Raw genomic sequence first — 16,357 nt, forward strand, 5'->3', positions numbered from 1 at the left:
AGGGTTATGCTGTGGTTGAGGGTTAGGGTGATGGTTAGCTTTAGGGTTAGGGTGAGTGCTAGGATGAGGTTTAGGGGAGGATTAGGGTTAGGGTGAGAGCTAGTGTGAGAGTTATGGTGAGGGTTAGGTTTAGGCATAGGGTTAGGTTTAGGATTAGGTTTAGGTTGAGGGTGAGTGTGAGGGTTAGGGTTAGGGTTAGGCTTAGGGATAGGGTTAGGTTTAGGATTAGGGTTAGGGTTACAGTGACGGTGAGGGTTATGGTTAGGGTTAGGGCTAAGCTTATTGTTAGTGTTATGGTTAGGGTTATGTTTGTGGTGAGGGTAAGGCTTAGGGTGAGGGTTATGGTTATGTTTAGGGTTAGGGTTAGGGTTAGAGTTACAGTGAGGTTGAGGGTGAGGGTGACGTTTAGGGTTAGTGTGACCTTTAGGTTGAGGTTTAGGGTTAGGGTTAGTGTTAGGGTGAGGGTGAGGGTTAGGTTGAGGTTTAGGGATAGGGTTAGGTTTATGATTAGGTTTAGGGTGAGGGTGAGTGTGATGTTTAGGGTGAGGGTTACGGTGATGGTAAGTGTTAGGGTGAGGGTTTGGTTTAGGGTTCGGGTTATTTTTAGGGTGAGGGTTTGGATTAGGGTTAGGGTGAGTTTTAGGATTTGAGTAAGTGTTAGAGTGAGGGTGAGGGTTATGGTGAGGTTTAGGGTTAGAGTTAGGGTTCTGGTGAGGTTTAGGTTGAGGTTTAGAGTTAGTATTAGGGTTAGGGTTACGGTGAGAGTTAGGGGGTGGGTTAGTGTTAGGGTTAGGCTTAGCGTTAGGGTTAGGGTGAGGGTGAAGTTTAGGTTTAGAATTAGGGTTAGGGTGAGGCTGAGGGTGAAGTTGAGGATTCGGGTTAGGGTTAGGATTTGGATTAGGGTTAGGGTTAGGGTGAGTGTGAAAGTTAGGATTAGGGTTAGGCTTAGCCTTAGGTTTAGGCTGAGGGTGAGGGTGAGGTTTAGGGTTAGTTTGAGGGTTAGGGTTAGGGTTAGGGTGTGGTTTAGTGTTAGGGTTATTGTTAGGGTTAGGGTTATGGTGAGGGTGAGGTTAAATTGAGGATTAGTGTTAGGGTTAGTGTGAGGTTTAGGGTGAGGATGAGAGTTAGGTTTAGGGTGAGGGCTAGGGTGAGGGTAAGGATTAGGGTTAGTGTTAGGGTGGGGTTTAGGGTTAAGGTGATGATTAGGGTTAGTGTGAGGGTTAGTGTTAGCATGAGGGTAAGTGTTAGGGTTAGCGTTATTGTTATTGTTAGCGTTACGGTTAAGGTTAAGGTTAAGGTTAAGGTTAAGGTTAAGGTTACTGTGAGGGTGAGGGTGACAGTTAGGGTTATGGTTCAGATGAGGTTTAGGGATAGGGTTAGGGTTAGGTTTAGGGTGAGTTTTAGGGTTAGAGTTAGGTTTAGGGTGAAGCAGAAGTTGAGGGTTAGGGTTAGGATTAGTGTTCGGGTTAGGCCTAAGGTGAGGGTTAGGTTGAGGGTGAGGGTTAGGTTTAGGGTTAAGATTAGGATTAGGGTTAGTGTTAGCGTGAGTGTGAGGGTTAGGGTTAGGTTTAGGGTGAGGGTTAAGGTTAGGATTAGGGTTTGTTTTAGTGTTTGGGTTAGGGTTAGAGTTAGGGTTAGGGTGAGAATGAGGTTCAGGGGTAGATTTAGGGTTGGGGTTAGGGTTATTTTTAGGGTTAGAGTTAGGGTTAGTGTTAGGGTTAGGGATAGGGTGAGGGTCAGGTTTAGCATTAGGCTTAGGCTTAGGCTTAGGCCAAGCATGAGGGTGAAGGTTAGGTTTAGGGTTAGTGTGAGAGTTAGGATGAGGTTTAGGGTAAGATTAGGTTTAGGTTGAGGGCTAGGGTGAGGGTTATGGTGAGGGTTAGGTTTAGCCATAGGGTTAGGTTTAGGATTAGGGTTAGGGTTAGGGTTGTGGTGAGGTTTAGGGTTAGGGTTAGGGTTACATTTAGTCTTCGGGTTAGGTTGAGGGTGAGGGTGGGGGTGAGGTTAGAGTTACTATTAGGGATAGGGTTAGGGTTATTTTTAGTGTTATGGTTAGGGTTAAATTTGCAGTGAGGGGGAGGCTGCGGGTGAGGGTTATGGTTAGAGTTATGGTCAGGTTTAGGGTTAGTGTTATTCTTAAGGGTAGGTTTAGATTTAAGGTGAGGGTGAGGCTTAGGGTTGGGGTGAGGTTTAGGGTTAGGGTTAGGGACAGATTTAGGGTTCGGTTAAGTTTAGGGTTAGCATGAGGTTTAGGGTTAGGGTTAAGGTGAGCATGAGGGTTAGGATTATGGTTAGGATTAGTGTTATTGTTACTGTTAGGGTTAGAGTTATGGTGAGGGTGAGGGTGAGGGTTAGGCTTAGAGTTCGGGTGAGGTTTAGGGTTAGGGTTAGGATTAGGGTTAGGCTGAGGGTGAGGTTTAGAGTTAGATTTAGGGTTAGTTGGAGGATTAGGTCGAGGGTTAGGGTTAGGGTTAGTGTTTGGCATAAGGTTAGGGTGAGGGTTAAGTTGAGGTTTAGTGTTAGGGTTAGGTTTAGGATTAAGGTTAGCGTGAGGGTGAGTGTGAGGGTTAGGTTTAGGCTTACGCTTAGGGTTGAGGGTGAGGGTGGGGGTAAGGATTAGGGTTAGGGTGATCATTAGGGTTAGGGTTAGGGTGAGGGTTAGGGTTAGGATTAGGGTTAGGGTGAGTGCTAGGGTGAGGGTGAGGGTTAGGGTAAGGGTTAGGCTTAGGCTTAGCATTAGGCTGAGCGTGAGGTTGAGGGTGAGGGTTATGGTTAGGGTTAGGGTGAGGTTTAGTGTTAGGGTTAGTGTGGAGGAGATGGTAAGGGTAAAGGTGATGGTTAGGCGGAGGGTGAGGGTTACGGTAAGGGTGAGGGTTAATGTTAGTGTGAGGGTTAGGGTGAGGGTTATTGTGAGGATGAGGGTTAGATTGAGATTTAGTGTTAGGGTTAGTGTGAGGTTTAGGGTGAGGATTAGAGTTAGGGTTAGGGTGAGGGCTAGGGTGAGGGTAAGGTTTAGGGTAAGTGTTAGGGTGAGGTTTTGGGTTAAGGTGATGATTAGAGTTAGTGTGAGTGTTAGTGTTATGGTTAGGGTTACTGTTAGGGTGAGGGTAAATGTTAGGGTGAGTGTTAGGGTTAGGGTTAGGGTTATTGTTAGCATTAGGGTTAGGGTTAACCTTACTGTGAGGGTGAGGGTGAGGGTTAGGGTTATGGTTTGGATGAGGTTTAGGGATAGGGTTAGGGTTAGCGTTAGGGTTAGGGTGAGGTTTAGTGTTAGATTTAGGGTTAGGGTGAGGCAGAAGTTGAGGGTTAGGGATAGGATTAATGTTAGGGTTAGGCTTAAGTTGAGGGTTAGGTTGAAGGTGAGGGTTAAGTTTAGGGTTAGGATGAGGATTAGGGTTAGGGTTAGGGTTAGTGTGAGGGTTAGGGTTAGTTTCAGGCTTAGGGATAGGCTGAGGGTGAGGGTGAGGTTGAGCGTTAGGGTGAGTGTTATGGTTAGGGTTATGGGGAGGGTTAGGATTAGGTTTAGGTTTAGTATTAGGGTTAGGGTGAGGGCTAGGGTGAGGGTGAGGTTTAGGGTTAGGTTTAGGGTGAGGTTTAGGTTTAGTTTTAGGGTTAGGGTTAGGGTGAGGTTTAGGGTTAGAGTTAGGGTTAAGTTGAGGCTGAGGGAGCGGGGTAGGGTTAGGGTTAATTTTAGGATTAGGGTAAGGGATAGGGTGAGTGTGAGGGTTAAGTTTAGGGTTAGGGTTAGGCTTAGGGTTATGCTGAGGTTGAGGGTGAATGTGAGTGTTAGGGTTAGGGTGAGGGTGAGGGTGAGGTTTAGGGTTAGGGTGAGTGCTAGGATGAGGTTTAATGTGAGGATTAGGTTTAGGGTGAGGGTTAGTCTGAGGGTTATGGTGAGTTTTAGGTTTAGGCATAGGGTTAGCTTTAGGATTCGCGTTAGGTTGAGGGTGAGTATGAGAGTTAGGGTTAGGGTTAGGCTTAGGGATAGGGTTAGGTTTAGGATTAGGGTTAGGGTTAGGGTTACGGTGAGTGTTACAGTTAGGGTTAGGGCTAGGGTTATTGTTAGTGTGATGGTTAGGGTTAAGTTTGTGGTGAGGGTAAGTCTTAGGGTGAGGGTAAGAGTTATGTTTAGGGTTAGTGTTAGGGTTAGGTTTAGTGTTATTGTTAGGTTTAGGGTTAGAGTTACAGTGAGTTTGAGGGTGACGGTGAGGGTTAGGGTTAGTGTGACCTTTAGGTTGAGGTGTAGGATTAGCGTTAGGGGTAGGTTGAGGGTGAGTTTTAAGGTTAGAGTTAGGGTTAGGGGGAGTATTAGGGTGAGGTTTAGGGTTAGGGTTAGTGTTAGGGTGAAGGTGAGGGTTAGGTTGAGGTTTAGGGATAGGGTTAGGTTTAGGATTATGTTTAGGGTGAAGGTGAGTGTGAGGTTTAGGGTGAGGGTTAGGGTGATGGTAAGTGTTATGGTGAGGGTTTGGTTTAGGGTTCGGGTTATTTTTAGGGTGAGGGTTTGGATTAGGGTTAGGGTGAGTTTTAGGATTTGGGTAAGTGTTAGAGTGAGGGTGAGGGTGAGGGTCAGGTTTAGGGTTAGAGTTAGGGTTCTGGTGAGGGTTAGGTTGAGGTTTAGGGTTAGTGTTAGGGTTAGGGTCACGGTGAGAGTTAGGGGGAGGGTTAGGTTTATGGTTAGGGTTAGCGTTAGGGTTAGGGTGAGGGTGAAGTTTAGGTTTAGAATTAGGGTTAAGGTGAGGCTGACGGTGAAGGTGAGGATTAGGGTTAGGGTTAGGATTTGGATTAGGGTTAGGGTTAGGGTGAGTATGAGGGTTAGTTTTAGGGTTAGGTTTAGCCTTAGGTTTAGGCTGAGGGTGAGAGTGGGGGTTAGGGTTAGTTTGACGGTTAGGGTTAGGGTTAGGGTGAGGTTTAGTGTTAGTGTTAGGGTTAGGGTTATGGTGAGGTTGAGGTTTAGATTGAGGATTAGTGTTAGGGTTAGTGTGAGGCTTAGGGTGCGGATGAGATTTAGGCTTAGGTTAAGGGCTAGGGTGAGGGTAAGTTTTAGGGTTAGTGTTATGGTGAGGTTTTGGGTTAAGGTGATGATTAGTGTTAGTGTGAGGGTTAGTGTTAGTGTGAGGGTAAGTGTTAGGGTGAGGGTTAGGGTTAGGGTTATTGTTAGCGTTAGGGTTAGGGTTACAATTACTGTGAGGGTGAGGCTCACCCTCACGGTTAGGGTTATGGTTTGGATGAGGTTTAGGGATAGGTTAAGGGTTAGGGTTAGGGTGAGGTTTAGGTTTAGTGTTAATGTTAGGGTGAGGGTGAGGTTTAGGGTTAGAGTTAGGGTTAAGTTGAGGCTGAGGGTGCGGGGTAGGGTTAGTTTTAGTTTTAGGATTAGGGTAAGGGATAGGATGAGTGTGAGGGTTAAGTTTAGGGTTAGAGTTAGGCTTAGGGTTATGCTGAAGTTGAGGGTGAATGTGAGGGTTAGGGTTAGGGTGAGGGTGAGGGTTAGGTTTAGGGTTAGCGTGAGTGCTAGGATGAGGTTTAGGGTTAGGATTAGGGTTAGGGTGAGGGTTAGTCTGAGGGTTATGTGGTGTTTTAGGTTAAGGCCTAGGGTTAGGTTTAGGATTAGCGTTAGGTTGAGGGTGAGTGTGAGAGTTAGGGCTAGGATTAGGCTTAGGGATAGGGTTAGTTTTAGGATTAGGGTTAGGGTTAGAGTTATGGTGAGGGTTATGGTTAGGGTTAGGGCTAGGGTTATTGTTAGTGTTATGGTTATGGTTAAGTTTGTGGTGAGGATGAGCCTTAGATTGAGGGTAACGGTTATGTTTAGGGTAGGGTTAGGGTTAGGTTTAGTGTTATTGTTAGGTTTAGGGTTAGAGTAACAGTGAGTTTGAGTGTGACGGTGAGGGTTAGGGTTAGTGTGACCTTTAGGTTGAGGTGTAGGGTTAGGGTTAAGGGTAGGTTGAGGGTGAGGTTTAGGTTTAGAGTTAGGGTTAGGGGGAGTGTTAGGGTGAGGTTTAGGGTTAGGGTTAGTGTTAGGGTGAGGTTGAGGGTTAGGTTGAGGTTTAGGGATAGGGTTAGGTTTAGGATTATGTTTAGGGTGAGGGTGAGTGTGAGGCTTAGGGTGAGGGTTAAGGTGATGGTAAGTGTTAGGGTGAGGGTTTGGTTTAGGGTGAGGGTTATGTTTAGGGTGAGTGTTTGGATTAGGGTTAGGGTGAGTTTTAGGATTTGGGTAAGTGTTAGAGTGAGGGTGAGGGTGAGGGTCAGGTTTAGGGTTAGAGTTAGGGTTCTGGTGAGGGTTAGGTTGAGTTTTAGGGTTAGTGTTAGGGTTAGGGATACAGTGAGAGTTAGAGGGGGGTTAAGGGTTAGGGTTAGGGTTATGGTTAGTGTTAGCGTTAGGGTTAGGTTGAGGGTGAATTTTAGGTTTATAATTAGGGTTAGGGTGAGGCTGTGGGTGAAGGTGAGGATTAGGGTTAGGGTTAGGATTTGGATTAGGGTTAGGGTTAGGGTGAGTGTGAGGTTTAGGGTTAGGGTTAGGGTTAGCCTTAGGTTTAGGCTGAGGGTGAGGGTGAGGGTGAAGTTTAGGGTTAATTTGAGGGTTAGGGTTAGGGTTAGGGTGAGGTTTAGTGTTAGGGTTAGGGTTAGGTTTAGGGTTATGGTGAGGATGAGGATTAGATTGAGGATTATTGTTAGGGTTAGTTTGAGGTTTAGGGTGAGGATGAGAGTTAGGGTTAGGGTGAGACCTAGAGTGAGGGTAAGGTTTAGGGATAGTGTTAGGGTGAGGTTTAGGGTTAAGGTGATGATTAGGGTTAGTGTGAGGGTTAGTGTTAGGGTGAGGGTAAGTGTTATGATGAGGGTACGTGTTAGGGTGAGGGTTTGGGTTAGGGTTACGGTTACTGTGAGGGTGAGGGTGAGGGTTAGTGTTATGGGTCGGATGAGGTTTAGGGATAGGGTTAGGGTTAGGGTTAGGGTTAGGTTTCGGGTTAGAGTTAGGGTTAGAGTGAGGCAGAAGTTGAGGGTTAGGGTTACTATTAAGGTGAGCATTAGGTTGAGGGTGAGGGTTAGTTTTAGGGTTAGGATTAGGATTAGGGTTAGGGTTAGGGTGAGTGTGAGGGTTAGGGTTAGGGTTAGACTTAGGGTTAGGCTGAGGGTGAGGGTGAGGGTGAGGGTGAGGATTAGGTGAGGTTTTGTGTTAGGGTTATGGGGAGGGTTAGGTTTAGGTTTAGGGTTAGTATTAGGGTTAGGGTGAGGGCTAGGGTGAGGGTGAGGTTTAGGGTTAGGGTTAGGGTGAGATTTAGGTTTAGTGTTAGAGTTAGGATGAGGGTGAGGTTTTGGGTTAGAGTTAGGGTTAAGTTGAGGCTGAGGGTGCAAGGTAGGGTTAGGGTTAGGTTTAGGATTAGGGTAAAGAATAGGGTGATTTTGAGGGTTAAGTTTAGGTTTAAGGTTAGGCTTAGGGTCATGTTGAGGTTGAGGTTGAGGCTGAGGTTTAGGGTTAGGGTGAGGTTGATGATTAGTTTTAGGGTTAGGGTAAGTGCTAGGATGAGTTTTAAGGTTAGGTTTAGGGTTAGGGTGAGGGCTAGTGTGAGGGTTATGGTGAGGGTTAGGTTTAGGCTAGCGTTAGGTTTAGGATTAGGGTTAGGTTGAGGGTGAGTGTGAGAGTTAGGGTTAGGGTTAGGCTTAGGGATAGGGTTAGGGTTAGGGTTATGGTGAGGGTTACGGTTACGGTTAGGGCTAGGGTTATTGTTAGTGTTATGGTTAGGGATAAGTTTGTGGTGAGGGTAAGGCTTAGAGTGAGTGTTATGGTTATGTTTACGGTTAGTTTTAGGGTTAGAGTTACAGTGAGTTTGAGGGTGAAGTTGAGGTTTAGAGTTAGTGTGACCTTTAGGTTGAGGTTTAGGTTTAGGGTTAGGGGTAGTTTGAGGGTGAGGTTTAGGGTTAGGGGGAGTATTAGGGTGAGTTTAGGGTTAGGGTTAGTGTTGGGGTGAGGGTGAGGGTTAGGTTGAGGTTTAGGGTGAGGGTTAGGGTGATGTTAAGTGTTAGGATAAGGGTTTGGTTTAGGGTGAGGTTTATGGTTAGGGTGATGGTTTGGATTAGGGTTAGGGTGATTTTTACGATTTGTGTAAGTGTTAGAGTGAGGGTTAGGTTGAGCGTGAGGTTTAGGGTTAGAGTTAGGGTTCTGGTGTGGGTTAGGTTGAGGTTTAGGGTTAGTGTTAATGTTAGTGTTACGGTGAGAGTTAGGGGGAGGGTTAGGGTTAGGGTTATGGTTAGTGTTAGCGTTAGGGTTAGGGTGAGCGTGAAGTTTAGGTTTAGAATTAGGGTTAGGGTGAGGCTGAGGGTGAAGGTGAGGAATAGGTTTCGGGTTAGGATTTGGATTAGGGTTAGGGTTAGGGTGAGTTTGAGGGTTAGGGTTAGGGTTAGGGCTAGCCTTAGGTTTAGGCTGAGGGTGAGGGTGAGGGTGAGGGTTAGGGTTCGTTTGAGGGTTAGGGTTAGGGTTAGGGTGAGGTTTAGTGTTAGGGTTAGGGTTAGATTTAGCGTTAGGGTGAGGCTGAGGTTTAGGTGTAGAGTTAGGGTTAGGCTGAGGATTAGGGTGAGTGTTAGGGTTACGGCGAGGGTGAGGGTTAGGTTTAGGGTGGGAGTTAGGGTTCGGTTAAGTTTAGGGTTAGAGTGAGGGTTAGGGTAAGTGTTACGGTGAGCGTGATGGTTATTGTTAGGTTGAGGGTTAGGGTTAGGGTTAGGGTGAGGGTTAGTGTTAGGGTTAGTGTTAGAGTTAGGGTTAGGTTGAGTGTTAGGTTGATGTTGAGGGTTAGGCTTATGATTACGATTAGGATTAGGGTAAGGGTTAGGGTGAGTGTGACGTTTATGGTTATGGTTAGGTTTATTCTTAGGCTTAGGCTGTGGGTGATGGTGAGGGTGAGGGTTAGGGTTAGTGTGACGGTTACGGTTAGTGTTAGGGTGAGAGTTAGGGTTCGGTTAAGTTTAGGGTTAGAGTGAGGGTTAGTGTTTTGGTTAGGGTTAGTGTTAAGGTGATGTTTAGGATTAGGGTTAGAATTAGTGTTCTTATTGAGGTTAGGGTTAGGGTTATGGAGAGTGTGAGGGTGAGGGTGAAGTTGAGGGTTAGGGTTAGGGTTAGGGTGAGTTTAGGGTTAGGATTAGGGTTATGGTGACGGTGAGGTTTAGAGTTAGATTTAGGATTAGTTGGAGTGTTAGGTCGAGGGTTAGGGTTAGGGTTATTGTTAGGGATAAGTTTTGGTTGAGGGTTAGTGTTAGGGTTAGGGTTAGGTTTAGGATTAGGTTTAGGCTGAGCGTGAGGGTGGGGGTGAGGATTAGGGTTAGGGTGATGGTTAGGGTTAGGGTTAAGGTGAGGGTTAGGATTAGGTTTAGGGTTAGGGTGATTGCTAGGGTGAGGGTCAGTGTTAGGTTAAGTGTTAGGCTTAGGGAAAGGTTTAGGCTGAGCGTGAGGTTGAGGGTGAGGGTTAGGGTTAGGTTGATGGTTAGGTTTACGGTTCGGGTGAGGGTTAGGATGAGGTTTAGGGTTAGGGTGAGGATGATGGTAAGAGTTAAGTTGAGGGTTAAGCTGAGCGTGACGGTTAAGATAAGGGTGAGGTTTAGGGTTAGGTTTAGGGTTAGGGTGAGGGTTAGATTGGGCATTAGGGTTAGAGTTAGGGTTAGTGTGAGGTTTAGGGTGAGGATGAGTGTTAGGGTTAGGGTGAGGGTCTAGGGTTAGAATTAGGTTTAGGGTGAGGTCTAGGGTGAGGGTGAGGTTTAGAGTTAGGGTTTGGGTTAGGATGAGGTTTAGCATTGGGGTGATCGTTAGGGTTAGTGTTAGGGTTAGTGTTATGGTTAGGGTTAGTGTTATGGTTAGGGTAAGTGTTAGTGTGAGTTTTATGGTGAGGATGAGTGTTAGGTTTATGGTGAGGGTTAGGGTTAGGGTTAGGGTTAGGGTTAAGGTTAGGGTGAGGTTTAGGTTGAGGTTTAGGGTTAGGGTTAGGGTTAGGGTTAGGATTAGGGTTAGGTTGAGGGTGAGTGTGAGGGTTAGGGTTAGGGTTTGGCTTAGGCTTAGGGTTAGGCTGAGGGTGAAGTTGAGTGTGAGGGTTAGGGACAGGGTTAGGGTGAGTTTTAGTGTTAGGGTAAGGGTTAGAGTTAGGGTTAGGGTGAGGATGAGGTTTAGGGGTAGAGTTAGGGTTAGAGTGAGGGTGAGGGTTAGGGTGAGGGTTGTGGTGCGGGTGACACTAAGGGTAAAGATGAGGGATAAGCTGAGGGTGAGGGTTACGGTAAGGGTGAGGGTTAGGGTTAGGGTTAGGGTTTGGGTTAGGGTTAGGGTTAGAGTGAGGGTTAGATTGAGGGTTAGTGTTAGGGTTAGTGTGAGGTTTAGGGTGAGGATGAGGGTTGGGTTTAGGGTGAGGGCTAGGGTGAGGGTGAGGGTTAGGGTTAGTGTTAGGGTGAGTTTAAGGGTTAGGGTGATGGTTAGGGTTAGTGTGAGCGTTAGTGTTAGCGTTAGGGTTAGTGTTAGGGTGAGGGTATATGTTAGGGTGAGGGTTAGTTTTAGGGTTAGGTTTAGGTTTAGGGTCAGAGTTAGAGTTGGGCTTAGTGTGAGGGTGACATTTAGGGTTAGAGTTAGGGTTAGTGTTAGAGTTAGGGATAGGGTGAAGTTAAGGGTTAGGGTTAGGCTTAGGCTTAGGCTTAACTTAGGCTGAGCATGAGGAAGAGGGTTAGGGTTCGGGTTAGGGTGAGGGTTAGGGTTAGGTTTAGGGTGAGGGCTAGTATGAGGGTTAAGTTGAGGGTTAGGGTTAGTGATACGGTTAGGTTTAGGATTTGGGTTAGGGTGAGAGTGAGTGTGAGGGTTAGGGTTAAGGATAGGTTTAGGCTTATGGTTAGGGTGAGGATTAGGGTTAGGGTTTGGGTTAGGCTTAGGTTTAGGGTCAGTGATAGTGTTAGTTTTAGTGTTACTGTTAGGTTTACAGGGAGGGTTAGGGTTAGGGTTAGGCTGAGGTTTAGGGTGGGGTTGAGTGTTAGGGTTAGGGTTAATGTGAGGGTGAGGGTTAATGTGACGGTGAGGGTTAAGGTTAGGTTGAGGGTTAGGGTTAGGGTGATGTTTAGGGTGAGGGTGAAGGTGAGAGTGAGGGTTCGGGTGAGGGTTAGGGTGAGGGTGAGGGTTATAGTTAGGTTTAGGTATAGGGTGAGGGTAAGGTTTACGATGACAGTTACGGTGAGGGTGAGGGTTAGGGTTACGTTTAGGGTTAGGGTGAGGGTTAGGGTGAGGGTTAGGGTTAGGTTAGGGTGAGAGTTAGGGTGAGGGTTAGGGTGAAGGTTAGGGTTAGGTTTAGGGTTTGGGTTAGGGTTAGGCTTAGGGTGTGGGGAAGGTGTAGGGTGCGGGTTAGAGAGAGGGTAAGGGATAGGGTTATGGTGAAGGTAAGGGTTAGGCTGAGGCTTAGGTTGAGAGTGAGCATTTGTGTTAGCAACAGAGTTGAGTTAATGGTGAGGGTTAGCGTTAGGCTGAGGGGTAGTTTTAGGGTTAGGGTGAGGGTTAGGGTTAGGTTTAGGGTTAGGGTGAGCTTTAGGTTTAGGGTTAGGATTAGGGTTATGGTGAGGTGAGGTTTAGGGTTAGGTTTAGGGTCAGTTGGAGGGTTAGGTCGACGGTTAGGGTTAGGGTTAGTTTTAGGTTTAAGGTTAGGGTGAGTGTTAGGTTGAGGTTTAGGGTTAGTGTTAGAGTTAGGGTTAGAATTAGGGTTAGGGTGAGGGTGAGGGTGAGGGTTAGGGTGAGGTTTAGACTTAGGCTCAGGCTTAGGGTTAGGCTGAGTGTGAGGGTGGGGTTGAGGATTAGAATTAAGGTGATGGTTAGTTTTAGGGTTAGGGTGAGGGTTAGGATGAGGGTTATGGTTAGGATTAGGGTTAGGGTGAGGGCTAGGGTGAGGGTGTGGGTTAGGGTACGTTTTAGGCTTAGGCTTAGGTTTAGGCTGAGATTTTGGTTGAGGATAAGGGTTAGGGTTAGGGTGAGGTTTAGTGTTAGAGTTAGGGTTAGAGTTAGGGTTAGGTTGAGGGTGAGGTTTAGGGGTAGAGTTAGGGTTAGGGTGAGGGTTAGGGTTAAGGTGAGGGTCAGGGTGGGTGTGACGGTAAGGGTAAAGTTGAGGTTCGGTTGAGGGTGAGGTTTTATGGTAAGGGTGAGAGTTAGGGTTAGTGTGAGGTTTAGGGTGAGGATGAGGGTTAGGGTTAGGCTGAGGGCTAAGGTGAGGTTGAGGTTTAGGGTTAGTGTTAGGGTGAAGTTTAGGGTTAGGGTGATGGTTAGGGTTAATGTGAGGGTTAGTGTTAGGGTTACGGTTAGTGTTAGGGTGAAAGTGTTAGGGTGAGGGTTAGGTTTAGTGTGAGGGTTATGTTTAGGGTGAGGGTTAGGGTTAGGGTTAGGTTTATTGTTAGTGTTAGGGTTAGGGTTAGGGTTATGGTGAGGGTGAGGGTGAGGTTTTGGGTTAGGGTTAGGATTAGGATTAGGTTTAGTGTTATGGTGAGTGTGTAAGGATGAGGGTTAGTGTTAGGGTGAGATTTAAGGTTAGGGTTAGGGTGCCGTTTAGCGTGAGGGTTAGGGTTAGGGTGAGGGTTAGGGTTACGGTTAGGGTTAGGGTGAGGTTAAGTTTAGGGCTAGTGTGAGTGTTCGTGTTGGGGTTAGGGTTAGTGTTAGGGTGAGGATATGTGTTAGGGTAAGGGTTTCGGTTAGGGTGAGGTTTATGGTTAGGTTGAGGGTTAAGATTAGGGTGAAGGTAATTGATAGGGTTAGGTTTAGGGTTAAGGTTATGGTGAGGGTGAGTGTGAGGGTTATGGTTATGGTTAGGATGAGGTTTAGGGTTTGCATTAGGGTTAGAGTTAGGTTTTGGGTGGGGGTGAGTTTTAGGGTTAGAGTTAGGGTTAGGGTGAGTGTTAGGTTGAGGGTTAGGTTTAGGGTTTGTGTTAGGGTTAGGGTTAGGGTGAGAGTTAGGATTAGGGTTAGGGTGAGGATGAGTGTTAGCATTAGGGTTAGGGTTAGGGTTAGGTTTAGGGTTAGGATTAGTGTTATTGTTAGGGTTAGGGTTAGAGTTATGGTGAGGGTGAGGGTGAGGGTGAGGGTTAGGTCCAGGGTTGGGGTGAGGGTGAGGTATAGGGTTAGGTTTAGGGTTAGTTGGAGGGTTAGGTCAGGGTTAGGGTTAGGGTTAGTTTTAGGGTTAAGGTTAAGGTGAGGGTTAGGTGGAGGTTTAGGGTTAGTGTTAGAGTTAGTGTTAGGATTAGGTTTAGGGTGAGGGTGAGTGTGAGGGTTAGGGTTAGTGTTAGGCATAGGCTTAGGTTTAGGCTGAGGGTAAGGGTGGGTGTGAGGCTTAGATTTAGGGTGATGTTTAGGGTTAGGGTTAGGGTGAGTGTTACGATGAGGGTTATGGTTAGGATTAGTGTTAGGGTGAGGGCTAGGGGGAGGGTGTGGTTTAGGGTAAGTGTTAGGCTTAGGCTTAGGGTTAGGCTGAGCGTTTAGTTGAGGATCAGTGTTAGGGTTAGAGTTAGGTTGAGGTTTAGTGTTAGGGTTAGGGTTAGAGTTAGGATTAGAGTGAGGGTGTGGTTTAGGGGTTAGGGTTAGGGTTAGGGTGAGGGTTAGGGTTAGCGTCAGGTTTAGGGTGGGGGTAACGGTAAGGGTAAATTTGAGGGGTAGACTGAGGGTGAGGGTTATGGTAAGGGTGAAGGTTAGGGTTAGGGTGAGGGTTAGGGTTAGGTTTAGAGTGAGGGTGAGGGTTAGATTGAGGATAAGTGTTAGGGTTAGTTTGAGGTTCAGGGTGAGGATGAGGGTTAGGATTAGGGTGAGGGCTAAGTTGAGGTTGAGGTTTAGGGTTAGTGATAGGGTGAGGTTTAGGGTTAGGGTGATGGTTAGGGTTAGTGTGAGGGTTAGTGTTCGGTTAGGGTTAGTGTTAGGGTGAGGGTATTAGGGTGAGCTTACGGTTATGGTGTGGGTTATGGTTAGGGTGAGGGTTAGGGTAAGGGTTAGGGTTATTGTTAGCGTAAGGCTTAGGGTTACGGTGAGTGTGAGGGTGAGGGTGACGGTTAGGGTTAGGGTTAGGATTAGGATTAGGGTTAGTGTTAGGGTGAGTGTAAGTGTTAGGATGAGTGTTAGGGTTAGGGTGAGGATAATGGTTAGGGTTAGGGTTAAGTTGAGCATGAAGATTAGGCTTAGGTTGAGGGTTCGTGTTAGGGTTCTGGTTAGGGTGAGCTTAGGGTTAGGGCTATTTTAAGGGTTAGTGGTAGCGTTAGGGCAAGTGTTATGTTGAGGTTTAGGGTTAGGGTGAAGATTATGGCTAGGGTGAGGGTTAGGGTTATTGTTAGTGTTAGGGTTAGGGTTAGATTTAGTGTTAGGGTGAGGGTGAGGGTGAGATTTAGGGTTAGAGTTAGGGTTAGGGTTAGGGTTAGGGTGAGGGTTAGGCTTAGGCTTAGGCTTATGCCGAGCATGAGGGTGAGGGTTATGGTTCAGGTTAAGGTGAGGGTTAGGGTTATGATTAGTGTCAGGTTTAGTATGAGGTTTAGGGTTTGGGTGAGATTTAGTATGAGGGTTAGTGTGAGGCTGAGGGTTAGGGTTAGGGTAAGGGTTAGGTTTAGGGTTATGGGGAGGGTTAGGATGAGGGTTAGGATTAGGATTAGGGTTAGGGTGAGTGCTAGGGTGAAAGTCAAGTTTAGGGTTACGGTGAGGTTCAGGGTTAAGATTAGGGTTAGGGTTAGGGTGAGTGTGAAGGTTAGAGTTAGGGTTAGTATTAATGTTACGCTTAGGGTTTGGCTGAGGGTGAGGGTGAGTCCCTGTGTCTCTTACTCCAATTAAGCAGCAAAAAGCCACCAGTGGATCTGTGGCTCAAGTGGTAGAGTACCAGCCATGAACACAAAGACTAAAGTACAAGCTTTAAAACCCAGTACTTCCACCACACACAACCATTAAAACAACAACAACATCCACAAATAGGAGAAGGGAGTTATTATATTCTCCGCTTATGACATGGCAGCTAAGATACAACAAGTCTATGTGATCTCTCCAAGTCACAAGTAGTGGAGTTGGAAATATGACCACCTGATTGGAAATCTGAATCTTTGCTGGTCTGTTCAGTTTGCACTGGACTTTGAGGATTAGGGTTAGGGTGAGGGTTAGGTTTAGGGTTATGGGGAGGGTTAGGATGATTGTTAGAGTTAGGATTAGTGTTAGGGTGAGAGCTAGAGTGAGGGTGAGGTTTAGGGTTAGGGTTAGGGTTAGGTTGAGGGTGAGTTTTAGGGTTAGAGTTAAGCTTAAGGTGAGGCTGAGGGTGAGGGTGAGGGTTAGGGTTAGGATTAGGATTAGGGTAAGGGTTAGTGTGACTGTTAGGGTTAGGGTTAGGGTTAGGGTTAGGATTAGGCTTAGGGTTACACTGAGGGTGAGGGTGATGGTAAGGGTTAGCGTGAGGGTTAGGGTAAGGGTTAGTGGGAGGGTTAGGATGAGGGTTAGGGTTAGGATTAGGTTTAGGGTGAGGGCTAGGGTTAGGGTGAGGTTTAGGGTTAGGGTTAGGGTGAGGGTTAGGGTTAGGGTTAGAATTAGGGTGAGAGTTAGGATTCGGGTTAAGTTTATGTTTAGGGTGAGGGTTAGGGTAAGGGTTACGGTGAGGGTGAGGTTTAGGGTTAGGTTGAGGCTTAGGGTTAGGATTAGTGTTAGGGTGAGGGTGAGGGTGAGGGTTAGGTTAGTGTTAGGGTGAGTGTTAGGATGAGGGTTAGGATTAGGATTAGAGTGAGGGCTAGGCTGAGGGTGAGGTTTAGGGTTAGGGTTAGGGTCAGGTTTAGGGTTAGGGTTAGGGTTAGGGTGAGGGTTAGGTTTAGGTTTCGATTTAGGGTAAGGGTGAGGCTGAGGTTGAGGTTTAGGATTAGGGTTAGTGTTAGAGTTAGGGTTAGGGTGAGGGTTAAGGTGAGGGTGAGGGTTAGGCTTAGGGTTAGGATTAGGATTAGGGTAATGGTTAGGGTGAGTGGGAGGTTTAGCGTTAGGGTTAGGCTTAGGCTTAGGGTTAGCCTGAGGGAGAGGGTGAGGGTGAGGGTTAGCTTTAGGTTGAGGGTTAGGTTTAAGGTTAGCTTGAGAGTTAGGGCTCAGGTTAAGTTTAGTGTTAGGGTGAGGGTTAAGGTAAGGTTGAGTGTTAGGGTTAGGGTTAGGGTTAGGATTAGGTTTAGGGTGAGGGTGAGGGTTAGGATGATGTTTAGGTTTAGGTTTAAGGTGAGGGCTAGGGTGAAGGTTAAGGTTAGAATAGGGTTAGGTTTAGCATTTGGGTTAGGGTGAGGGTGAGTGTGAGGGTTAGAGTTGGGTTAGGCTTAGGGTTTGGGTGAGGTTTAGGGTTAGGGTTTTGGTTAGGGTGAGGGTGAGACTGAGGATTAGCATTAGGTT

This window comes from Dipodomys merriami, unplaced genomic scaffold (assembly GCF_024711535.1).
Source record: "Dipodomys merriami isolate MVZ:Mamm:240054 unplaced genomic scaffold, mDipMer1.0.p SCAF_197, whole genome shotgun sequence".
NCBI classification, from domain to species: domain Eukaryota; kingdom Metazoa; phylum Chordata; class Mammalia; order Rodentia; family Heteromyidae; genus Dipodomys; species Dipodomys merriami.